The 26748-nt window shown below is 39.6% G+C and overlaps 1 protein-coding gene and 1 long non-coding RNA gene across 2 annotated transcripts in view; one reads left to right on the top strand and one right to left on the bottom strand.

The window, feature by feature from the left end:
• The window catches only part of LOC115571763 (extracellular calcium-sensing receptor-like), a 77252-nt gene that overhangs the window by 25000 nt on the left and 25504 nt on the right, over nucleotides 1–26748 (top strand). The window lies entirely within an intron of this gene.
• LOC115595555 (uncharacterized) lies at nucleotides 22180–22863 on the bottom strand. Its single transcript, XR_003986717.1, has 3 exons — nucleotides 22822–22863; nucleotides 22352–22435; nucleotides 22180–22226 (listed from the first exon to the last, which is right to left on the bottom strand). It is a non-coding gene; the product is annotated as an uncharacterized LOC115595555 (long non-coding RNA).

Here is a 26748-nt window from a genome sequence, read left to right as displayed (position 1 = left end):
AAGTCCATCAAAGTGGTTTAAAAACCCTATGAATGTTTTGTTTAACAGGGTAAATGTTAATCCAAAGAGTGTCTCACAAAGTGAAAATCGTATTTTAACGTTTTGAGTAAAAACTTGTCTTATTTCAATTCCAGTTTTCCTTGAAAACAAACACCAATAACTTTGGGGATTTTGATAGAACTCACTAAAGGCACAGAGAGTGGCCCCAGGACGTTGCAAAGTATCTTGGCTGCTATAGATGAGGAACCGCCAATGATCAAAGGAATGGGCCGATCACCTGATGACATCATGAGATATAAATATAATTAAAGAGAATAATTCATTTGTTAAATAAAAATAGTGTTTGGTTCTGTTACCTGTGTTTATGCTGTCCTCACTGTATTCACTTGTTATTAATAGAGAAGAATGTACAACAATTCCATGTGAACTTGATTTAGTACCTCTCCTTTCTCCGATGCCCTCTCCGTATCCAACAGAGTAGTCTGGCCAGGCTGCTAAATTACAACTGGTGCTATTTCCTCCAACCAGCGACAGTGCTGCCTGCATAGCCCAAGGGTGCAGGCTACAACTATCATGAATGAGGTAGCCAAGCTTCAAACCGGGTAGCAAGTTTGAACTATGATTGATTTCTTCCAGTGCAAACACCATAGCATATATGTACTGTAACGGGAGAATTTCCAGACTGAAATGAAGACGAAAAGGAAAGGGATGAGAGAAAATCTGTCAAAATGTGTTAAGATGCTTTATAATAATCTGTAAGTAATATAGGTAATCAATTGGTATCATCATTGGATAAGCAATTACAGCAACGTTAACAACAATATTAGCATGTTAAACATATGAATACAGTTCTCACAGTCAACAATGCAGTTCAGAGTTTTACCCGGTGCAAGGTTTGTAGTCTGGCAAATGGGTGAAGTCGTGGGCTGTAGATGGAGTCTTGTGATAAAGACTAAAGAGACCACCAATAACTACATCTCCATCCTGGAACAGACCCTGGGTGCTCGGTGAACCCAAACGAGAACAAGTCACTGTCTGAACCACCTGCAACCCCACCCTGAGCCCCAGCTGTCTGCCCACAAGCCCCACAAGGAGCAGGGATGGGGCTGAGGAGGGCAACAGAGTGAAGAGCCAGGAGAATGAAGACATGGTTGCAGCTGTTCTGGACACTTTAAATATACAGTACACTCAGTTAGACAACTTGTCATTGGCATCACATATACAGATAAGAGCTGCAATAAACAGTCAACAGTTCCTAAAATAAAAATATCGATTTCTAATTAAACACAGCAGAACGAGGTTAATATCTTAACCATAGATATCCACTGGTTACCAAATTATATCAATGACAAAATGCATGTTATGACAGATCCAACTTGCACTACACACAAACCTACAGTATGACATACCACTCCTCCTGCACTGCACTGCACAGATGTTGTTCAGGATATTTATAACAGCATGCGAAGCACATGGCAGAATGATAGTAAACAGGATGACACTGCATCAAATCACCTCTCTCAAATGTGAGAACAAAACAATAATACAACGGTCGGTGATGCAGAAAACCGGCATTTGCATGGACCGATGTCCCATTAGAGTTAGATTTGCATTTTGATCAATTAACACACAGCCACTCACAAAAACATGGCCCCTTGTGACTGTTCTATCAAAATGTTGTTTCAGTATAGGTCAGGCCATTATGCAGCCTTTTGGAGAATTTTTTGACATGAACTTTTTTCACAGTTTCATTCATATGGTGAGGTCATAAAGAGAATGTGTTGTATGACAATAAAGAGATATTCTGCTCATTTACAGGTTCATCATTTTTGGGGGGTTATTTCTAGAATAGGTTTACATGCTTTAATGCTCAAAACCACGGATCTGAAAACCTCTTCCACAGCTGACCCTCTCACTGCTGGTTCACTATCCTTGAAAGGTTTAAAAGGGTAAAGCTCAATAGGTTGGCATCAGATAAGACCCCAGGGTGCTGTGTTCAGATGTAGCACCAGCTTGCATCACCCAGCCAGGAAGCAACATCGCTCTTCATACACTAAAACGTAGTGCAACAGCAGGCATATTGGGCCTGTTGGAGTGTCTTAATTGTATCTGGTTCAAATACAGCAGATGGCAAGAGAGCCTTGGAAGACAGGCCTGATCCAACCCTGCACCTGTGACTGAGAGAGCTAGGTGTGGTGTGTCTCTGTGTAAAACGAGGCCACAATCTGCCCTTACCTAGAGGTGATGAACCCCCCCAACCCACACAAGGAAAAAAATATATATTTTATCATTTATTTTAAGACCTCAACTAAAGCCCTGACGGTCCAGCTGTTGCTTTCTCAACCTGCACTACATCTGTACTGAATTTCTGAATTTCCTGAATATATTTTAAAGTAATGCATCAATTAATATAATGCCTTACACTTATTTAACTTATTAGAAGAACTTGGAATAGTCAAGGTTTAGGCTTTATGGAATTTCCTGGTGTATTTATGTCAGCACAGTCTGCAACAGCCAGCCTGATATCTTACTTTCAGTCCAGCTATCTTGCAGCAACTCTGCCACACAGCGCATCTTTTTTTTTTTTTTTCTATTTTTCTTTTACTGTTTCTTTTTAAATATGTTTTGTACGGTGTTCCTCGAGTGCCCAGAGAGGTGCCTTTAAATAAAATGTATTATTATTATTATTATTATCTTCTTCACAGTCTCGACAGGCGACGAGAGGGGCTTTGATACCTTCATATGCTGAGAACGTGATAACCCTTCAACCAATCAAATGGCAGCATATCTAAACTTGTTGCCTAGCAGGTTACACTGAAGATGAGAGGGCACGTCGGAAAAATAGTTCTCTACATATGCTTAATACTACGAATGAGTTTGTGAAAAATACTATATTCAATGCATTATGTAAAAAAGAAAACGTTATTCAAAATATATCAAAAATATTGGTAGGGACAACTCTTTCTCAAACTTTAGTTGTGACTTGTCCCTGGTGTCCCTATGCAAACTTATGCCCTAACACCTACCCCATGAAACTGAAAATGATACAAAGTATAAATAGTCTAATTGTCCCTGGATTGGCAAATTGCACTCCGGTTAGCTTGGCAGAGTCAGTGGCAGTGGTCCAATCCTTTCCCAACCATTCACTTATGATAGCTTTCTACAAAAACCTAACCAGCTATGTGACTGGACTGTCCCACCAGATATCAAATAGATTATGTCAGAACTTAATTCAACATGTCTGCAAACACATACATTATAATAATATTGTTAAACAGCTATATCAATGGCTGAATGATAAATGAAATGAAAGCACATCAGACGGGCATTTGCTTTGCCAATTCGCTTTTAGTTCAGCAGCTGAATTGAAGTTTTCGGCTTTAAAAAGGGTTGTTGGTGGGGAGTTTGCTGCAACGCTGTTTTACAGTGAAGCTCTAGAGATGTTTTGTACATTACAAAACTTCACTTGACTTTACATCTGCAAGGAGATGGGTTGATAATGACGACATTTTCATTTTTGGTTGAACTTTTACTTTACGAAAACAAACTAACTGAGCCTGTTGTTGTTGCTGTCACTTTTTGTGCCTATGATCTTTAATTTCCAAGTGTCATGGTTTAAAAGCAAAACTCTTGGCAAAATGCAACCTAGGCTTTTTTGCAGCAGCGCCGAGATCCTCCCAGTGGCATTGGCAGGTAGTGGCACGGCAGTGGCAGTCTGTGGCAGTCTGCGGAAACCTGTGGCATGTACGTGGCATCTTCTGGCACCCAATCGGCAGTTCATAAACGCCTCCCTTGACTCGCTGCCATTAAGAGCGGGCCACATTTCCTGGGAAAACCCGCTGGTCCGTGTTTGTTGTTACGACAGTCACACTGCTTTCAGGTGATTGTTTAGCAGTATATTTTACTTTTTAGTGCTTTTTCTATTTACGTAACCACTTCTGCCATGGAGTCATGATGAATACAAAATAAAAATATAAGGGAAAAATCTTATATTTTATATTTTATATTTTATATTTTATATTTCCCTGTGCTTATATTATTCTTATTTTCTATATTTCCTTGGTTGTATTACTTGTTTTACAACTACTGTTTATATCAGGGGTACTCAAATACAAATCTTAAAGGGCCACAAAGATTTTTTTCAATGACTCAAAGGTCCATGTATTGAGGTCAGTCAGGCCATATGCAATAATACTGTAATATTCAAAACAAAATGTCCTTTTCATTCTAAACAACAACATACGAACTAAAATAAAATGTAATTTCTATTTTAAGATAAATTAAAATACATAGCTGAATATTTCCTCTTTTTGTTTGCCTTAAAACATTGTGTCCATCACTTCAGTCATGCATTATTTTATTTCATTGTGACATAGATGTGACAAGAATCCTGCTTGCAGCTTGATATGAAGATTTCAGTGCATTTATTTGTGTTGTGCTTATCGTTGAATTTTGAGGAAATGTCTCTTCAAAATTCCTATGCTTCGTCTCATAATGCCGTTTCAAATTGGAAATCTCCATCACAGCTTCTCCTGGCATATTGTAACGCCACTTGTGGACTGTGGCGCAATGGATCTTGGGTATTCTGTTGGTGTTGGCGTAATTATGGTTCGTGAATGTGTTTGTGAATAAGATGATATGTAAGATGGTTGCGGGTTAATTCACGTCATTTGTTCTGTGATTAAATGGTGTTGAGTTTAACAAGGATGATAACGTGAGTGAAAGGGTGTTTGCCGGGAGAATCTCCGTCCGTTCCAACATTTGTGTGTTTGAGTATACATAATAAGACAAGGTAGTAGTAGTTAAAAATACGTCTGGCCTGTGTTACCACTGCACAGTCAGATACGTGGGGCTTGTCCTAGTCAGAGGGAGAATGAATGCAAATCTTAAATCCCTATTTCTCTGAGTCGCGGATTTTCACTGTCCTCTTTGTAATAGCAGTTTACTTGGAAACACACCATTTTCAATCTTTTACCACCGGCAAAATGTGAGTACGCGAACTGCTCCGAAAACGAAAGTGATAGTTAAATGTTGCGCTCGCAGAAGTGAGTGACCCAGCTGTCTCTGTATCGTTGGCATGGAGACAAGTCCCGGTGTACACGTGCTGACCCAACCAAAACACATGGTGAAGGAATAACAGTTCGGGGGCCACAAACAGGAGGCCGGCGGGCCGCCTATTGAGGATCGCTGGTTTATATGCTTCTTCTTCACTAGCCATCTGTGCTGCTGTGACGCTGGATTTTCCCCGTTGTGGGACTATTAAGGGAAATCTTATCTTATCTTAAGCAGCAACAGAGTGACAATGGACACTGACAGTGTTGGAAATATTACAATATCTAATATGAATGAATACAATTATAAAAATATCTTAATATAACAGTTGCTATGCAGTTCCACAACATGCCACAGCCTGGCACAACATGCCACTACTTAATTGTATCATTAATGATAATACAGATGATATTCAATGAACATGAAGAGGAAAACTGCACTTGAGACAACATGGTATTCAACAGTATCTAGTTGAAGATCTCGCTGTCTCTCTTTTTTTGTGAATGTACCCAAGTCAAACCTTTGTGTAAACACATAATTACGATGAAAGCAGCACTTTTAAGATTTACCGTATTTCCGTTTTCAGCTCAAACTCATTTTCCATGGGAGTGCTACAGGCATTACTATGATAGCATCAAAATCCCTATTTTTTAAAACACTAAGAAGGCTTTACACAACAAGTTACTTCACATTCTGAGATTGATACTTCTCGGCTGCCATGACAGTGGCTAATGGAACAAGCAACTGCTAACGTGAGTTGTTCAAAAACTTTCTTTCCAAACTTTTTGTACACGAACAATGTTCTCAATGCTTGTGTTCATGTGTAGAGACCCTGGTGATACTACGAGCAAAGTTTCATGTTGTGTCGAGCCTTCTTAGTGTGTAAAAATAGCGATTTTGATGCTATCGTAAAAGTGCCCGTAGCACTCCCATTGAAAATGAGTTTGACCCGAAAACGAGAATACGGTAAATCTTAAAAGTGCCTCTTTCGTCGTAATTATGCTTTTAAATGAAGGTTTGACTCAGGTACATTCACAAAAAAAGCCTAGGTTGCATTTTGGCGAGAGTTTTGCTTAAAGTTGTGCTTACAGTGTACAAGATAAGGCATCCAAGAAAGATATTCCAGTTTCATGATTTTCTGGTCTGCCGATATACTTTGTAATTGTCCACACAATATTTGTAGATCAAGCATGTCAACAATTGTGCTTGTTTCATAGCTGCTCGTTTGCATGTATATGTAGACTAAGAAGCAACTACATTATGATCAGGACCAGGAGCTTCAACATGACACAGTGGTTTAAATGCTGTGAGTTAACAAAGTGAGAATGTGTTTGGGAAACTAGCTCAAAAGCGCAAATGGTCATCTAGTCTGGGGCGGCTGTGGCTCAAGGGGTTGAGCCAGCGTCTTGTTATCGAAGGTTGCTGGATCGATTCCCTGGTCTGCATGTGGAAGTGTCCTTTAGCAAGATACTGAACCCCAAACTGCTCCTGATGTGCTGGTCAGCATGGGATCTACCACCAGCAGTGTTTGAATGTATGTATGAATTACTGTAAGTTGCTTTGGACAAAAATGTCTGCTAAATATAAATGTAATCTCACAGGACTACGTTTCGTCAGCATTAAATCAGGGGGGTTAAGGAGGAACTGATGAGCCGCAGCTGTTTCTCACCTCACCTCCATCATTGTTAATTTTACAAACAATTACATCCCATTACACACTGACAAAGAGGTGGCACAGAGGGGATCAGTTGAGGCTGTTTGTTTTGCAGTTTGTTTTGCAGCTCATAACTAGAAGGCTGACATCATCTAACAAAAAAATATCTACAGCAGATTAATTATTATACTGTAGCTGCTGTATGCAATTCACCTTTTGAAAGAGATTAAGTAACGTGGCCACTCAAAGAAACAGGCTACAAATGTATAATTCCCTTTAAATTATCCAATGTCTCCTTGGTAGAACATGACAGAAAAAGAGGGTTTAAGAGAGGGTTTTTCAGTTTCGCTGACTGAAACACCGCATTTGCCTCAATTGGTCGCTGTCTGCAAGATGTGAATGTGAAATAAAATATGAAATCAGCTTTGGTGAAAAAATAACATGAACATATGCTTCTACCCGACCTCCACAGGATGAGAAGTGTGTAATGTATCTGCTGTTTATTAAGTGGTCTGGGGTCCATTAGTTTGATATTCGGTTGCTCAGTTGGTCAGGAGGATTATACAAAAACTGCTTCACAGATTTACACAAAACTTGGATGGAGGATGGGTCTTGGCCAGACTAAACTCCATGACCTTTTGGTGCGAATCTGGATGAACAAACTTTACCTTTACCTTCTCACTTACCTGAACGCGATAGGACATTTTTCCACATTTGTTAATTTCTCAGGGAATAATGTAGGGATCCTGAAAATCAGCCATATTTAGGTGGCTGGTATCTATGAGTAAATATAATCTGGTCCGAGCTTTGGTGAGCTCATATTATGGTTAAGGAGTTGAGGGTGGTTTGAAATTTAGAGTGAAACAGGGCTATCAAGTTTGATATTGTATTAGGCTTGACCAAATTAAAGGGGGTTTGGTGGACAAATGCGCTCTGATTACAGCTGCCTCTACAATATATACATAGTTATGTCAAGGTCTATGGACAGAGGCTGTTGTTCACTGTCCAGATTGTAAAGCCCACTGAGGCAATGTGACTGTGATTTTGGGGTATATAAATAAAATTGATTGGATTTGATTGGAATTAATATCTTGACCTCATTCTAAAGTGCTGATTTATAATTTGTATTTGGACAGATTTGGATGTCTATATTTGGGACGAAAGAATTGATTAAGTTGCACAGCAATAAGATTAGGGACATTACATTACCTATAAAGCAAATTCTTAAATTACAAATAGGGAATTTGCAAGCTGTTGCAAGCCTGCTCAAGATTATGCTGATGTACTGCCAGTCAAACAAGAAAGGAACCTTGTTGAGAGATGAGGAAAGATGTAGCGGAGCATCATTTAGTGGTATAATACTTCCATCTAGTGGTCCTTACTGGGTACATGCAGTTTAAGAAAAAAGATGTCCATGTGTGATTAGTTATCAGTGTATTAACTGGGTGGAGAATAATGGGTGATAGACTTCATCATTACTCTCAGTTATATGATTTTGATGTCCTATGTGATGAGTCATTCTGAAGCTCAGCTTTTTAAATAAAAGTTAAAATCAATTTAACTGCGTAAGGCCAATATATGACAGTGAGCCACTGTCAAAGTAAAATGTCTTTATTGTATTCATTTAAATCCACGAAACCCATTAATTTGAATTAATGGATAAAGTATAATAGAAATAACATACTATGCTCATCAAACGGTGTAATTTGTCAGTATTTAATTGAAGTATGTATTTCTCTTTGATAATAATGTTACATTATCATTTAAATGATGTCAAAGAACAGCAGAAATGTTCTTAAATATTCAGTTAACAATCAAAGCCTTAAATATGTGTGCCTTCAGCACAGTTCTTAACATCATACCACAAAGTACCTCAAATATGTACATGACACACACTAATGAAGACATAAATGATACCAGGCCAGGGCAAATAGAGGGTTCAACAGACATTTATATTAGAGTCATCAGTTCACAGTAAAGCTAGAAACACTATCTGGCCATCAGGTGTTTCTTGGTGTTTTTCTCTGGCCTACAGAGAATGATGAAACATTTGGGTGCATATATACAGATCAGTAAACCATAGCTGGAGGCCAGAATTGCAAAAATCTCAACAGCGACAACATATTTCCCAGGAGAGCTAACGTAAGCAGGGACAAAGGCCACCCAGACAGCACAGAATATCAGCATGCTGAAGGTGATCAGTTTGGCCTCGTTGAAGTTGTCAGGGAGTTTCCGAGCAAGAAAGGCCAAGAGGAGGCAGGTGCAGGCCAGCAGGCCGATATAGCCCAGAACCAGAGCAAAGCCCACCACAGAAACCATGGCACATTCCAGGGTGACCTTTGACCCTTTGAAACCCAGATCACGTCGAGGCTCCGGGGGGCTGAGGGACAGCCATATGGCACAGATGATAACCTGAATGAAAATTGAACATATTTCAGTGTTATTATTCAATATCAGTAAGACAGTAATCAAAAGACAGTATTCATACCTGTACAGAAGTAAAGAGGCAGACACTTCCTCTCTGTTGGCCCGGACCAAACCACTTCATCAAGGTTTCAGCACCAGGCCGAGCTGAGCGGAAAACAGCAAGAACTACAAGGGTTTTGACCAAAAGGCAGGAAACACAAAGTACAAAGCTGATCCCAAAGGCTGCCTGCTGGAACCGACATGACCAGACTGATGGACGACCAATGAAGACCAGCGAGCAAAGGAAGCAGAGCTTTAGCGACAGAAGAAGCAGGAAGCTCAGTTCTGTATTATTGGCTCGCACCTAGAGGCAAATCAGATTTATATTTAAACAGTGAGATACTTTGTTGGAGAGAAATGTGACAGGAATTTCAACTGTTTCCTTACTTTGTGTTCTTACCATAGGTGTTTGATGATAGCAAATGAACACAACAAATACAGCTGTCGTCACTGCAGCACCAGACACAGCTGCAGTGGTCAGAGTAATGCCCAATGTTTCATTAAAGGAAAGAAAGTCCAGCTGACGAGGGACACAGGCTGTTTGGTTAACATTAGACCAGAACTCAGATGGACAACTCTCACAGTGAAGAGAACCTGGTGGAGGGAGTGGGAAACTGATTTCCAAATGGGAAAATTAAACTTGCAAACATGAATTTCCCTTTACCAATGGAGTGATTTCCTCACCAGTTGTATTGCTAATCTCCCCTTCAGCACATGGGATACAGTCAAAGCAGCAGAGAGGTTCTCCTTTCCTGTTGGCCCTTCTGGTACCTGGGGGGCAGCTCTCACTGCACACTGAAACAGGAACCTAAACAAAAAGCCAGTCATTGCAACAGATAATTTTTAGTAGCCTTGACACAACTTCTTAATGTGACTACCTGATTGGTTCCTGTGTTCCACTGAATAGCTGACTGATTAAGGTGGAGGTCAAACCCGTCCACACGACCAATCAAAACAAGTTTAAGTGACCCCTCAGGGGTGTTCTGCCAGTTGATGAGGTCGTACTTGGCTGGAATATCGGCACCTTGGAAATGAAACATTTCTCCTTGTGGTGTGGTGACATTCACTCTGTTCAAGTGCTGCAACAGCTGAAAACAATAAATATTGATGAAACAACATCTCTATTATTTGGGGATGGCTGTGCTATTATTTGGGGATGGCTGTGGCCCAGGAGGTAGAGTGGTCTAACACAAATTGGAAGGCTGAGACTTCAGTCCCCAGCCACTGTAGTCCACATGTCTACATGTTGATGTTTGCTCATGGTGGCTTTTTCATCGATTATGTGTGTGAGTACATTTGAATGGTGTTAAACGCATGGCTTTAAGTTTGGCAAGAGGGATTCATAATCAAGTGATTAACACATTTTAAAAATCCAGCTGCATCACAGGGTAACTTTGGGTGGGTAGTAAGACCAGAAAACCATATATATGTAGTCAATTTACTACTTTACTTGCAATCATGTCTAATAATCAGTTCATCAGAATTTTAAGAAAGTTCTCTGTTGTAGATAAGATGTAGCTGGAAGTATTTCTGTTTACCTCTCTGGGTTTGATGTGTTTTCGAGAGGAGCAGGTGGAGCTGTTGTTTCCAGGAGGCCTGTCTCTGTTTGGGCAGGAGAGAAGGCTGTGGAGGGCATGGGCTGCAGCATAAACAGCCAGGTACACATTATATTCCACCCTTAGCTGAGAGGTGTCAGTGAAGGGATGCTGCACTCCCTCCAGGGACTCTGTCCCACTGCAGGGTGGTAGAGAAGCTTTCAGAAGGGTCTCTTTGGTCAAAGATGAAGACGAAAGATTTGATGAATGGTCAGACCATGTTCTGCGTGGTGAAGAGAAATATGTGGCTTGTGGATCTTGTGATTGTTCAGCTCCAGGAGTACATCCAAACTCCTTTTGCCAGAATTCTCTGAAGAATTTGTCATCAGGACGATGACTTGGGTGCATTCTCCTGAGATAATTTTCAAATCCAAGTATTGTTGAACTTCGAATGGCCACTCCAAGAACACCACTTGCCACTGTAGAGATGGCAAGATCTTGAAGAAGATCATCACTGGTGCTCCAAGACTCACTGGCCAGAAACTGTCTGTCTGTCACCTACAATTAGAAAACACTGAAATAAACTACTATAAGAAGAACTGGTAAATAAATACAATTCTCTCGTCTAAGAAAGGCATCCTTTACCTATGAAAATACTGATTCCAGTTACTCACATTTATCTTGGCCAGCTCCAGAAGTACTTTCTTTACATCTGTATACCAGCAAAAGATCAGAATCACCCTTGCAGTCAAAGCTTCAATTGTGAGAGCTGCACGTCTGGCATCATTCACTATAGTTTCTCTGCGGAGAGTCTCTATGAATTCCAAACACACTCCTTTCCCCTGAATCTCCTCCTGAAATACCTGAAATATCAAAGTCAAATAACAAATCATTTATTAGATCTAATTTGTACTACTTATCAAGGAAAAACATTTAACAATTAACATTATAATAACAAAACCATAAACCTGTATTGCCAATTGACCATAATCCGAGTTTTCTATCACAGCTCCCATCCATGTCCAGTTGAAGCGTATAGCCAGTTGTGCCATGGCCCGGGCTTGGTAAATATCACTGGGGATTGTTCTGAAGAAGTTTGGAAACTTTGTCCTTTCACTAAGACAGGGGCAGCTAGCCAAGTAGCTGATCTGATGAAAAGACACAGAATTTTAATTTGGACATTGTTTATACAGCAATAACGCCATTTTATTTTGAATTAAAATGTTTTGTAAAATCTTATCAGACTCATTGTGTAGACTGTATAAAAGGGGTCAGGGTCTTATTTCCTATTGTAATGAAACTCACAACTGGCACGGAGAGAGGGCCCAGCATCCGAGACATTATTATGCCTGTTGTGGACGAGGCAGCACAAATGAGCAAAGGAACAAGCTGATCACCTGCTGATATCATTAGACATAAATTATATAACAACAATCATTTAAAACTGTACTTACACAAGATATTATTTTTATGGATATATGTTAAGTGCATACGATACATATAACTAAGTAATACCTGCTATCTCCCCTGTTTGTTCATATACTGCAGATCGAGGCGTAAAAGCTGTGAAATTACAGAGGTGTGTGTCTCCTCCAACCATTGACATTGCACTTTGCAGTGACCAGGGGTATATGCCACAGCTATCAAGTATACGGTAGCCCAGCTTCACTCCTGGTAGCAGGGTGCTGTGATGATTGATTTCCTTCACTGCAAACGCCATAGCATATGTATATTTTAATGCCTCTAGATCTAAACTGAGACCACAGGAGAAAAAAAAAACAGTAGCGGACAAAATAAATTACAATAGCTGTCAAAGAAACATGAAAATAATTGTTAAGAATATGATTACATTCACATTTATTTGCACATATGCTCATGTCAATGCATTACAGCAAAATCTGTTTAAAAATAAATATACATAATAAAAATATGTATTTCTCAGACATGTATAACATCAACATTTTTTTAATAGTGGACCTCTTATGAAATAACCAAAGTATTATAAACATTGCATAACTGTTTAGGTCAACATTTTGTGGAATTAAATTATGTTTAACAAAAACATATGAGCATGACAAAAAATGTTGGACCATCATCTGAACAACATAATAATGAACAGACACTCAAAAACAGTACATGTTGTCATCAAGTTTTACCCGGTGCAAGGTTCATAACTTGGCAGCTTGGTGTAGCCCTGTTCTACAGCCGAAGGTTTGTAATGGAGATTAAAAAGTCCACCGATAATCACATCTCCATACTGAGAGAGGCTCATGTCACTCGGTACACCCCATCGTGAGCACATTGTCGCCTGAACCATCTCGACTACACCAAGAAGCAGCAGGGAGAGGGCTGGGGAGGGCCACCGAGTGAGGAACCAGAAGAACAAAGACATGGATCCAACTGTTGTGGACATTTAGCACATATTTGAATGTCACAATATGCATGATTGAGATGTTCAGTCATTTTGATCGGTGTAAAACACAATTCACATTAAAGGCTCTTCATCGACCTAATACCTCCATTAAGTTCAGAAGAAATGGTAAGGTACCTCATGAGTGTTCAACGGCTCCTGTTAAACACAAATCCCTTTAAAGTCAACATGTCCAAATGTAACATCATAGTCTAATGTCAGCTATCTGCAAATATACATTATAAACAGAAACATGTCTCACTTGGTTGAAAAGCTCCTATCACAAATATCACAAGACTAAGTGTCAACGCTGATTTTCAGTGTTGTGTAGTACCATGCATCAAACCTACCCCCTCGCACTCTGCACAAGTGAAGTGTTGATTTGTGTATTTATAATAGGTGTAAAGTGTATTAGTAAAACTGATGACACAAGCAGCACACACCCAAAGTTATTCCTCTCTGGTGATGGTGGAAAAACAATTGAATGCTAGGATGTGATAAGTGTGTTTGAAGTTAGCTGTGGGCATGAGTTTTCAGGTTGCATTGAAATCTGAGTAAATGCACCTGTGGATGTAAAAATAACGTTCAGCATCACTCTCACAACAGGATACTTTTCAATATAGTCTATTTTTAATTGGTTCTTGACAAATTAAGGGGAGAAATATGGTATTTTTTATGGGTTTTTTTCGACACCACTTATTTGCTGTGGCCAGTTATGTCTTGCAGCTCCTCTAAACTTTTGGTTGAGGTGAAGGCCGCAGTCACGTCATGATACTTGTACCAGATATGTGTTTATCCTTCAAATGTATTATCTTCTTACTACAACAGAATAATGGATCACACTTTATTTTTGAGTACACTAATAAGACCCAATGACATGTACCTTTTGTCAAAACTAAAAATAATATGGTCTTTATCAGACAGTAAACAAAGACAGCTAAATCCTTAGGAAACTAATAAGAAGAATTTAACTTTACTTTGGCCATCTAGGTAAGCTGCAACAACCCACAATATCCCTATCTTGTCAGTTACCTGTAGATGAATGCACTGTGAAGTTTTTTTCTTTTTTTTTTACAAACTGACAGAGTTTTTGTTGTCAGTTGTGGTACAGTATTTAATGAAAGACAAAGACCAACCACATGAATCCAAATCAACTAACATTTTTATTGACCAGGATTGAATTAGAATCGAATTTTTTCTTTGATTGCAAATGATTAATGTTATATGGACGGTGAATTAAGAACAGCAGAAATAGTATTACATATTCAGTTAGCAATCAAAGTTACTATTTCTGGCTAAAAGACATTTCTTTAATATATACAGCTAAGTACATTAAGGATTAAAGGTAAGAAAGTTGATTTTTGAGTCTCATTCCCAACTTGCAAAAACTGACACTTTGGGATTGTAGGACAGGTCGGTCGCCATCCCAAAGCACCATTATTTGACGAGTTTGGAATGAGACTCAAAATCCACTTTTCTCAAAATTGGTGCCTTTCACATTATTAAATGATAAAAATGTACTTAACACAGACTCAGGAACAGGCACGTGCACACATAAGGCCCAAAGGGTGCTTGAGCCCCTGCCCTTTTTGCCTCTTATTATAAAGTGCCCTTTTTGTGTGTTTTTTAATGAATACATAAATTCCTGTTGTGCAAAGGGATGTCAAAAAAACGGCGGTCTAAAAATGCCACGGTTATCTACCGTACGTATATCGTCATAATATGGTGTTGGGAGTGTGCTTCTCTGTCCGCTGCGGCTCCGCTCCGTCCCTCTCTACGAACGGTCGCTGCTTTCAAATTAAAAGCCCCCGCTAAGAACCCAGTTCTAAACACCAATGGGATGCAATGTAAAGCTCTTATTTTGAAGACAAAGAGGGAGCGAGAGAGACCACTGCCTCATCGAGAACTCCACCACGCACATAGATGAGACGTGACAGTGGAGCGACTTGAACCTTTGTGAGTTATAAATCCATTAACATAACTTCCTTGTGGGGGCTAACAAGTCGCCTGTCACTTATTCAACGTGATAAATATGAGTCATATTTCAGAAGAGTGTCCATTTGTCCTTGTTAAACTAACTGCTTGTTAATGAGAGTTAATAATCTAATCTGACAATATTCTGACAGCTGTCTGTGTCGGCTGTTTATCTTGCCACAAATCTTAAACTTCTTCCAGATATTGAGTTCATTGTGACTTTGCTGTTGTAAACATTGTTGTTCTACTAGCATCCACAGTAGCAGTCACAGTAGTCATTTCTTGGTTTTGTCACATTTTTAGATGTGTAGCCTGTATTTCTAGTTTGCACTTGCCCTCCAATAAATAGCCTGATAATAAACCAGTGTTTGATAGTTTTTTTAAGAATTGCAGCTGAATTGCATGTCTTCCAAATCTCAGTATTATGATAATGTGAATAAACTCATGTTGACAATAATTAGTTGACACAAAAGAAATAGCAGTTGCATATCACTCACAGCTACACAGGATACACAGCTAAGTAGTTAGCTTTCTATAAATACTTTGCTTACTAATTTTAAGTTAATCTACATATTGTGTTATTAAGGCCTGAAAAAAATGTTGGTGCGTACTATGCGCGCGCACATACTGCCCTTTTCTGACTTTGAACCCCTGCCCCTCTATATTCATGTGCACGTCCCTGCTCAGGAACACGCATAGGATACTAGGCCTATGTAAGTTGGGGGGGCTGCAAGACAAGTATGATAAAATGTCAAGAGCATACACTCAAGCAAGAATAACTATCGAGCCATCAGGTGTTTCTTGGTGTTCTTCCCAGGCTTCAAAAGAATGATGAAACATTTGGGGGCGAAAATACAGATCAGTAAACCATAGCTTGAGGCCAGGATTGCAAAAATTTCCACAGCGACAACATACTTCCCAGGAGAACTAACGTAGGCAGGGACAAAGGCCACCCAGACAGCACAGAATATCAGCATGCTGAAGGTGATAAGTTTGGCCTCGTTGAAGTTGTCAGGGAGTTTCCGAGCAAGAAAGGCCAAGAGGAGGCAGGTGCAGGCCAGCAAGCCAATGTAGCCCAGAACCAGAGCAAAGCCCACCACAGAAGCCATGGCACACTCCAGGGTGACCTTTGACCCTTTGAAACCCAGATCGCGTCGAGGCTCCGGGGGGCTGAGGGACAGCCATATGGCACAGATGATAACCTGAATGAAAAGTGAACACATGCTAGTGTTATTATTCAATATCATGTTACAGTATGTGATAAAATATTCTCTTGATTTAATCACTAAAACAAAATTTGTACCTGTACAGAAGTAAAGAGGCAGACACTTCCTCTCTGTTGGCCCGGACCAAACCACTTCATCAAGGTTTCAGCACCAGGCCGAGCTGAGCGGAAAACAGCAAGAACTACGAGGGTTTTGACCAGAAGGCAGGAAACACAAAGTACAAAGCTGATCCCAAAGGCTGCCTGCTGGAACCGACAGGACCAGACTGATGGACGACCGATGAAGACCAGCGAGCAAAGGAAGCAGAGCTTCAGAGACAGAAGAAGCAGGAAGCTCAGTTCTGAATTGTTGGCTCGCACCTAGAGGTGAATCAGATTAACAGACTAAGATGTGGCCATTTAAACAATGCGATACTTTGTCAGAGAAAAAAAATTACATTAATGTCAAATACATACATCTGGTAAAATATTCTTGGTTCGTACCATAGGTGTTTTGTGGTATAAAATAAACACTACAAACACAGCTGTCGTCAATGCAGCACCAGACACAGCTGCAGTGGTCAAAGTAATGCCCAATGTTTCATTAAAGGAAAGGAAGTCCAGCTGACGAGGGACACAGGCTGTTTGTTCAACATTGGACCAGAACTCAGATGGACAACGCTCACAGTGAAGAGAACCTGGTAGAGGGAGAAGGGAAGTGAAACACAAATGAGAAAATTAACCTTGCAAAAATGAATTCCCCTTTCCCAAGGGAGTGATTTCCTCACCAGTTCCATTGCTAATCTCCCCTTCAGCACATGGGATACAGTCAAAGCAGCAGAGAGGTTCTCCTTTCCTGTTGGCCCTTCGGGTACCTGGGGGGCAGCTCTCACTGCACACTGAAACAGGAACCTAAATAAAAAGCGAGGCAGTCATTGCAACAGATCATTTTTAGTAGCCTTCACACAACTTGTTGATGTGACTACCTGATTGGATCTTGTGCTCCACTGAATAGCTGACTCATTAAGGTTGAGGTCAAACCCGTCCACACGACCAATCAACACAAGTTTAAGTGACCCCTCAGGGGTGGTCTGCCAGTTGACAAGGTCGTACTTTGCCGGAATGTCCGCACCTTGGAAATGAAACATTTCACCTTGTGGTGTGGTGACGTTCACTTTATTCAAGTGCTGCAACAGCTGAAACCATCAGATGTTGAAAGACGTTATGCACATAAAAAAAATACATTTACAGTTATCTACATTTTTATGAACTACACTACTTCTTATGGATATGATGACAATGACATTTGTTTTTTTGTTTACCTCTCTGGGTTTGATGTGTTTTGGAGAGGAGCAAGTGGAGCTGTTGTTTCCAGGAGGGCTGTCTCTGTTTGGGCAGGAGAGAAGGCTGTGGAGGGCATGGGCTGCAGCATAAACAGCCAGGTACACATTATATGCCACCCTTAGCTGAGAGGTGTCAGTGAAGGGATGCTGCACTCCCTCCAGGGACTCTGTCCCACTGCAGGATGGTAGTGCTATCAGACGGGTCTCTTTGGTCAGAGATGAAGAACAATCATTTAGTGAATGGTCAGACCGTGGTCTGTGTGGTGAAGATAAATATGAAGCTCCTGGTTCTTGTGATTGTTCAGATCCAGGAGTGCATCCAAACTCCTTTTGCCAGAATTCTCTGAAGAATTTATCATCAGGACGATGACTTGGGTGCATACTCCTGAGATAATTTTCAAATCCAGGTATCATTGAACTATGAATGGCCACACCAAGAACACCACTTGCCACTCTAGAGATGTAAGGATCTTGAAGAAGATCATCACTGGTGCTCCAAGACTCACTGGCCAGAAACTGTCTGTCTGTCACCTACAACAAGAAAACACTAATATAAACTACAAGAAAAGCAGAATTTTGTTCTTACAAACTGTGCTTCTATGTTTAATGATCAACCATTTAGCCTATAGAAATGTTTTTTGTCAGTTACTGACATTTCTCTTGGCCAGTTCCAGAAATAATTTCTTTACATCTGTATACCAGCAAAAGATCACAATCACTGTTGCAGTCGAAGCTTTAATTTTGAGAGCTGCACGTCTGGCATCATTCACTATAGTTTCTCTGTGAACAGTTTCTATGAATTCCAAACACACTCCTTTCCCCTGAATCTCCTCCTGAAAAACCTGAAATATGGAATTCAAAACAAAAAATTACTTCTTATATCTTATTTGTACTACAAATCAAGGATATACATGAGATACTTCTCCAGGTAATTTAGAGTTTATTACTTAAAAACATCCACCTGTAATGCCAATTGACCATAATCCGTGTTTACTATGACCGCTCCCATCCATGTCCAATTGAAGCGTATAGCCAGCTGTGCCATGGCCCGGGCTTGGTAAATATCACTGGGGATTGTTCTGAAGAAGTTTGGAAACTTAGTTCTGTCACTAAGACAGGGGCAGCTAGCCAAGTAGCTGATCTGGTGAAAAGAAACAGAATTTTTATTTTGTCACTGCTCTTACAACAATAACATTTTATAGAAATTAAAAAATTAAAAACATCTTATCAAACCCTTCATGTAGACTTTATGAAAACAAAGATAATCAGGGTCTTATTTCCTGTTGTAATGAAACTCACAAATGGCACAGAGAGAGGCCCCAGGATCTGAGACATAATTATGCCTGTTGTAGATGAGGCAGCACAAATGAGCAATGGAACAAGCTCACCACCTATTGTTGGCATTAGACATAACAACAAGTATTTAATACTAAAATCACATAAGTTGTTATTTAACAATTAATATGGACATAGGAAATGTTTAGTGCATACTAACTTGTGTCAAATCATACCTGCTGTCTCTCCTGGTTGTTCATGAGCTGCAGATCGAGGCATAAAAGCTGTTAAATTACAGAGGTGTGTGTCTCCTCCAACCATTGACAGTGCACCATGCAGGGACCAGGGGTATCTGCCACAGCTGTCAACTATACGGTAGCCCAGCTTCACTCCTGGTAGCAGGGTGCTGTTACGATTGATTTCCTCCAAGGCAAAGACCATAGCATATGTATATTTTAATGCCTCTAGATCTAAACTGAGACCAAAGGAGGTTAAAAAGAATAGTGAAGAAATATAATACAATATGATCACATATCATCATATTGAACAAAATACAAGACAGTGACATTAAGGAAAAGAAGAAAAGGGAAAAATTTGAAAAAAAAACAATGTGCTTTAGTCATATGAAGAATATATTAATCAACAGACATCAACAACAATAGATGGTGTCATTAAGTTTTACCTGATGCAAGGTTCATAAAAAATCATGCCATCATATATATGGTATAGCATAATAATTACCAGACATTTGAAAGCAAAACATGTTGAAGTTAAGTTTTACCCGGTGCAAGGTTCATAACTTGGCAGCTTGGTGTAGCCCTGTTCTATAGCTGAAGGTATGTAATACAGATTAAAAAGTCCACCGATAATTACATCTCCATCCTGGGAGAGGCTCTTGTCTCTGGTTGCACCCCACCGTGAGCACACTGTCGCCTGAACCACCTCCAGCCCTGTCTGTCTGCCCACTACACTGAGAAGTAGCAGGGAGAGGGCTGAAGAGGGCCACCGAGTGAGGAACCAGAGGAACAAAGACATGGATGCAGCTGTTCTGGATATTTAAAAAAAATCTCAATGTCAAAATTGCAACAATGTGGAGTTCAATAAATTCAGTCTGTGTAAAACAACCTTCACATCAAACCTGAAAAAAGAGTGCATGATGCATATAAGAGGTAAAGCATTTCATTCACATTGTTTTTACTGAAGACAAATACCATTAAATTTAACATATTCAAACATAACATCATAGTCTCATGTCAGTTACATGCTACAAATGACATTATAAACAGAAACATGTCACTCTTGGCTAAAAGCTCCTATAACAAATATCACAAGACTAAGTGTCAACTTTGAAAACAGTACCTTGAATCAAACCTACCCCCCTTGCACTCTGCAAGTTAACTGTTGATTTGAGTATTTATAATAGGTGTATGTTGTATCAGTAACACTGATGACACAAGCAGCACACACCCACAGTTGTTCCTCTTGAAGTGATTAGTGTGTTTTGATTTTCTTACTACAACAGAATAATTGCTCGCACTTCAGTTTGAAATGCAGTAATAAGACGTAATAAGCCATACTTTCTGGTCTTCATTAGATAGTAAACAAAGACAGGTATATCTTTAATAATCTTAGAAGACATAGTAAGCCATAATTTTTATCAAATAAGGCAATAACTATAACAATTAGACAATTAAAACCTTAATTTAAATCATATACCTAAATCATGCTGTAATTAGAAACCCATACAATAACTTTTCAGACCCATACTTAAATACAATGATAAGGAATTACACCCTTATAACAAAGTAATGTCCAAGATCATGCAATTAGACATCAAATGCAATAACATATCATATCTGAAATGTATTAATTACACACTCTTTTATCCTTAATACCAAATATTATTGTAGGCACCAGACTTAATGTCACCAACACTGACCTATGATGGGTTATTAGAAAACAGAGGCTGTAATTCAAGAAATGTAGTTCCATATTATCAACAGTCAGACAAAACACAGAGCTCAAAGAATGATGACTTTATTTTGGGGATTATTTAAAATAGTTTCACTTAATTACAGTGTAATTTGTTGCTGATCTTGCTAAAACTGGACTGTAAAGCTATCTCCTGCGAACTTATGTCACACCGCGGTGAGGGATGTCCTGTCTGGAGTTTTTTGTCTCGTGAATTTGTGTTTTATTTTGAAAGTTAACTCTCCTCTCGTTTCAGGTCACTTGCCCTTCCTCTTGTGTCACCGGTCTGACGTCATCCCTGATCCCTGACTGTTTCCACCTGTCTTCCCCTCCTCATGTCTATGTAGTCTTTGGCTGTGTCCAAATTCAGGGGCAGCATCCTTCAAGGACCCATCCTTCGCTGCCAGCAAAGGCAGGGTCCTTCAGAGAGACCTGCAGGCAGCGTCAGCCTGTTGTGAAATTGGACGGTCTACCCTTCGCAGCATTTCCTGGTTGCGTCACCAGATGTTCCCGCCCCTACCCGCACCTCACTATTTCTGGTGAGGTAAGGTCCGCGAAAGTGACAAGAAGAGTAAAGTTTGACTGTCAGATCTGTTTGAGCTTCAGGAATTCCTGATTTCCTTTTTAATCCTCCTGCTTGTGGAGGAAGAGGAGAAGCAGCTCTGGTTTATCTCCAGCTGAGAGGACCGTGGAGAGGTAAACCTGTTATTGAACCCACAGTAATGTTATCAATATTATCATTATTAGCTAGCTAACAGTTTGGGCTCATTAACATACCGATACATTACGTTAATGCTGACATGTAAACTGCTGATTGCCACATATGGTTTTAATTTAGATTTTAAAGGCATTGTATTTAAAATGTTTGGTAGATAGTTTTGTTTGCTGTAATTTATTATCATTATTATTATTATAATTAGAGTATGAAATTATAATTATTGCCTCTTTCTTAAAACATTCTTAATGACATGGCAGCCATCTGAGTCAGAACTGCAGATCCAGTTGATGGACGATGTGGTGGACAGAGGAGACTGGACCCCCAAACACCTGAGTACCGACCCAGATGATGTCCCACTGACACCATCCAGCCCAGCAGCACTGCAGGGACTCCTGCCTGTTTGCTGTTATAAATTATACTTAAGCTTTAAATACTTAATGGAATAGACGCCATGTAACAATAAAACAATGTTTTATTTCATGAATTGTATAAAATGAACAACTATGAACAAATAATTTAAAAATAACTCATAGATTAACTATATAACAGAAATAATGTAAGGATTGTTGTCTGGAACAGAGAAGAGCCTCTCCATCCTCTCTGCAGCCTCATGTCTTCTTCCTCCTCGAAGCAAGAGAAAAAGTAGACACAAGATCACATTAACACAGGGATGCAAAGATTTACAAAAAATGACATCAGGACTGACAAATCGGCTATTTATTATTTATTATTATATATTATTGCCTTACTCCCATCCAGTCGGCGGAATGTTTCGCCCTGTGAACAAATCTTGCTCTGACCTCGGACAGTGACGAAGCTTCTCTGTTTACTCCCTAAAACACAATGAAATGTGAAACAGACAAAAGAGTTCTAATACAGCAAAAAAATATAATCATCATAAGGATGATAATCATAAACATAGCTCTTTATTCCAACGTTTAACTAGACTTTACACGGATCAAAGTCTGATCTAAATCTGTTCATCTTGGTCCATTTATGTACAAGAAGTAAACGAGTCTATAACATCTCCACAGTCACAATACGAGATAAGATACAAGTCAACCTCTGAACGTCTAAGGGTTGAAAGTAAAAGGCATTAAGTTGAGCATTACCAACTTATTTTAACTGATATTTTGAGGTTTTAAGGTCCCTTGAAGTTTAACATATCTGGCGTTTGACGCTCAAATGACTAAAAACCAAGTATAGACCCAATACTTACATTTAAATGAGAGATCTGCGCCACTTGAGGTCACCATTATTTATTTATTTATTTATTCTCTTTAGGTGCGCAATGAATCTTGGGCAATTTGTAGCCGTGAAGGATAGTAGCGGTGTGTCCTCCAGAAACAGGCAAAAGAAGGAGGCATTTGTGGGGAGCATTTGGAGCACACTTGGACACTTTGGACAGGCTTCGTGCGGCTTAGTGACATAATTGCACTTCAAATACACACTCCGAAGGATGGTGCCTCTGAATTTGGACACAGCCGTGGTCTTCCCCTGTCCTCGTTGCCAGAGTATTTCGTTCATCCTGTCGATTACATCCAGCCTTATTTCACAGCCTTGCCTTGATCGAGTTAGGTATTGCCAAGCTTTTGTTTTCTGTTCATAGTATTCCTCTGAAGAAGAGCGATTTTGATTTAATACATTTTTGGTCAGTCTTTTCTTTCTTTCAGGTCAGTTTGATTTCATAGCGTTTTGTTTTTCCTCCGTTTGGAGCGTTTTGGTTTGTACCTTTTTCAGCATAGATAGTGTAGCTAAGTTTATAGCCTGTGTGCTTTTCCTCGCTGAGTGATTTTGGTTGGATAATTTTCATAGAACTTGTTGACACTAGAGTAGAGTAGTTATATCTTTTTTTCCTCCTGCGGAAGCATTTTCTGTTCCTTTGTTGTGCATTGTTTGTTAGGTGTTTTTGTCCTTTGGACAAAAAAATTTCCATAGCCTCTTGTTTTGTCACTCATTCTGTTTTGTCAGAAAGTACTGATCAGAAAATAAAGCCTGTCTTTACCGTTGCCAACCTGCATCTGAGTCCTCTTTCTCTGCCAAAGTCTGACAACTTAATACACACACTGGTATTGTCCATCTCTATATAACTATTGGACTGAGATTTTTAAACACCCTGTCAGAGGTAGTTAGGGGAAAACTAAGGCCAAATGCTCTCAGTGCACTATTTGGGGTTGCCCCTCCTTCACTCGCCAAGTCCAAAAAGGATGTACTTGCTTTAGCCACCCTGCTGGCCAGAAGATTAATTGTAATTAATCGGAAAACAACAATACCGCCCTGTCACCTCCGCTGGATTAGGGACACCCTTTATTTTCTTAAGTTTGAGAAAATCAGACTGCCTTTAACTGGCTGCTCCAGTAAATTTGGGAAATTATGGGGCCCACTTCTTCAATTTGTTAAGAAGACAGATCTTCCACTCACCCCAGACTGACATGACTGAAGCAGCTTAGAGAGGTGGATATGTTATCTCCACTGTGATGAGGGTTATTTGCTGCTACTTTGACTTGGGATGTCTATTACTTTCTCTATTGCAGTTTACTATTACCTGACTGTTGTGCCTCTATTTCTCCCCTTCCATTTTGTTTTGTTGTCCTTTTTCTTTTTAAGTGTCCATTTCTGTCCTAGTCCTACTTCTCAATTTTTTACATTGAATTTTCTTTCTTGTGGTTGTTCCAGTTTTATATAAGTTGTTTGGGCATGCAGCAATACCTCAGTGACCTTTTTCTTTCTGTTGTTTTTCTTAAAAGAAAAAAATATATACTTAACTCCTTGTAAATGTTTTAATACTAATTTATACATCTGCAAAACCCAATAAAAGAAGTTTGGAAAAAAAAAAAACACTTGACTAAAATTAAGTCAAACAACATTGTCGTCTCCCGTAGCCCTGATGTTCTCCTGAGTCCTGTGGATTTTGTAGGTAGGCTACTAGTGCATATCCACATGCCTTCTTGTTGTCAGACTGTGGCAGATAAATAGGACTCAGATGCAGGTTGGCAACGGTAAAGACAGGCTTTATTTTCAGAATAGTATCTCTATAGACAGAGTGACAAAACAATGGGCTATGAAATACTAAATGTCCAAAGGACAACACTACAGGAACAAAAAAAAAAAATAACAAAAGGCGCTCCCGCAGGAGGAAAGGAAGAATAACTACTCTGATCTGAAAACTAGATTCTATGAAAATGTATCAAACAAAAATTCACTCAAGGAGGAACAGCACACAGGCTATAAAATTAACTACTCTTTCTATGCTGTAAAATCTACAAACAAAAAATGCTCCAATCGGAGGAAAAGCAAAACGCTATGAAATTAAACTGAACAGAACAGACAAAAGACTGACCAAAAAATTATTAACTCAAAATCGCTCTTCTTAAGAGGAATACTACTACAGAAAACAAAACTTGACAATACTTAGCTTGGGACAAGACAAGGCTATGAACAAGGCTGGGTGTACTCGACAGGACGAACAAAATACTCTGACAACGAGGACAGGGGAAGACAAAGACTATATACGCATGAGGGGAGGGAGCACAGGTGGAAACAATGAGGGATCAGGGAAGAAGCCAGACCGGTGACACAAGAGGAAGGGCAAGTGACCTGAAACAGAGGAGAGTAACTTTTCAAAATAAAACAGGAAATTCACAAGACAAAAAACCCAAGACAGGACATCCCTCACTGCAGCTTGACACTTGTTAGCACCTTATTAGGCTTAGGTAGGCTTTATTTTGATATACATTACAAGGAAACTGCAGCAGAAGAAAGCGAAAACCATCTTTACTTCCTGCCTGTTGCACCCTTTTAAGATTTTCCCATAAGTGTATTTGCAACACATAACAACAAACCCGCCTTTTGGCTGGTCCAGGGCAATTTTATATTTCTGATTTCATTTCCAATTAAACATAGTTCTAAAGTCCCCTCCACAGTGTGTAGGCAGCTGACAGGCATGAGTAATAGCTGCCAGCTGTTGTAGCTGTGTATAGTTCTTCCACATGCTACTGAGGCACCTGTTTGTTAAATTAATAAATTGTTGAATTGCCACTTTGGATGATTTAAGTCTGAAGAAACAAGACAATCTACAAAATAACAGCAAACAAAAGTCAATAGCAGAATAAGCTGTTTGATAGAGGAGATTTGGATGATGTTTCAGGCCTCAACCCAGCTCTGCTGCTTATCCCACAAATGTATGTTCCTTACATATGTGATATGAATTGAAAGGGAAATAAACAGGCTTTCCAATTGTATAAGATTTATTGCCAAGAAGCATTGTTACAACGAAGAAATTATCTACCAAACACAAATTTCCTTACTTTTGTGCTATGTTTATATTTTCTTTATTTTTTTTGAGAATTAATTAATTAATTAATTAAAATTATGTATGTATTTGTTTGAGAAACTTATGGAGAGTTTTCTTCAGTTTTGGTACAGTATTACATCAAAACAAAGAGAAAGACAACCACATGAATTCAAATGAATTAGCATTGGTATTCCTATAGCTGAGTACATTAGGAATCAACATTATTTAGATGAAAACAATCTACACATACTCATAAACACCTGTATGATACCAGCCAGGGGCAAGTTGGAAGGCCCAGCAGACAAATATGATGATGAGCCAGCGGCTCACATTCATCTGGCCATCATGTTTTTCTTAGTGTTTTTGTCAGGCCTCAATAGGATAATGAAACATTTGGGAGCGAAAATACAGATCAGTAAACCATAGCTGGAGGCCAGAATTGAAAAAATTTCCACAGCAACAACATACTTCCCAGGAGAACTAATGTAAGCAGGGACAAAGGCCACCCAGACAGCACAGAATATCAGCATGCTGAAGGTGATCAGTTTGGCCTCGTTGAAGTTGTCAGGGAGTTTCCGAGCAAGAAAGGCCAAGAGGAGGCAGGTGCAGGCCAGCAGGCCGATATAGCCCAGAACCAGAGAGAAACCCACCACAGAAGCCATGGAACACTCCAGGGTGACCTTTGACCCTTGGAAACCCAGATCACGTCGAGGCTCCGGGGGGCTTAGGGATAGCCATATGGCACAGATGATAACCTGAGTAAAACACATTAGCACATGAACACATTTTATTGTTATTAATCAATATCAATTGTATGTGATAGAATATTTGCTTGATGTAATCACTAAGACA

Source organism: Sparus aurata, chromosome 2 (assembly GCF_900880675.1).
Source record: "Sparus aurata chromosome 2, fSpaAur1.1, whole genome shotgun sequence".
Lineage (NCBI taxonomy): Eukaryota > Metazoa > Chordata > Actinopteri > Spariformes > Sparidae > Sparus > Sparus aurata.
The sequence above is the reverse complement of the archived record's forward strand: the minus strand, read 5'-3'. Positions and strand labels throughout refer to the sequence as shown.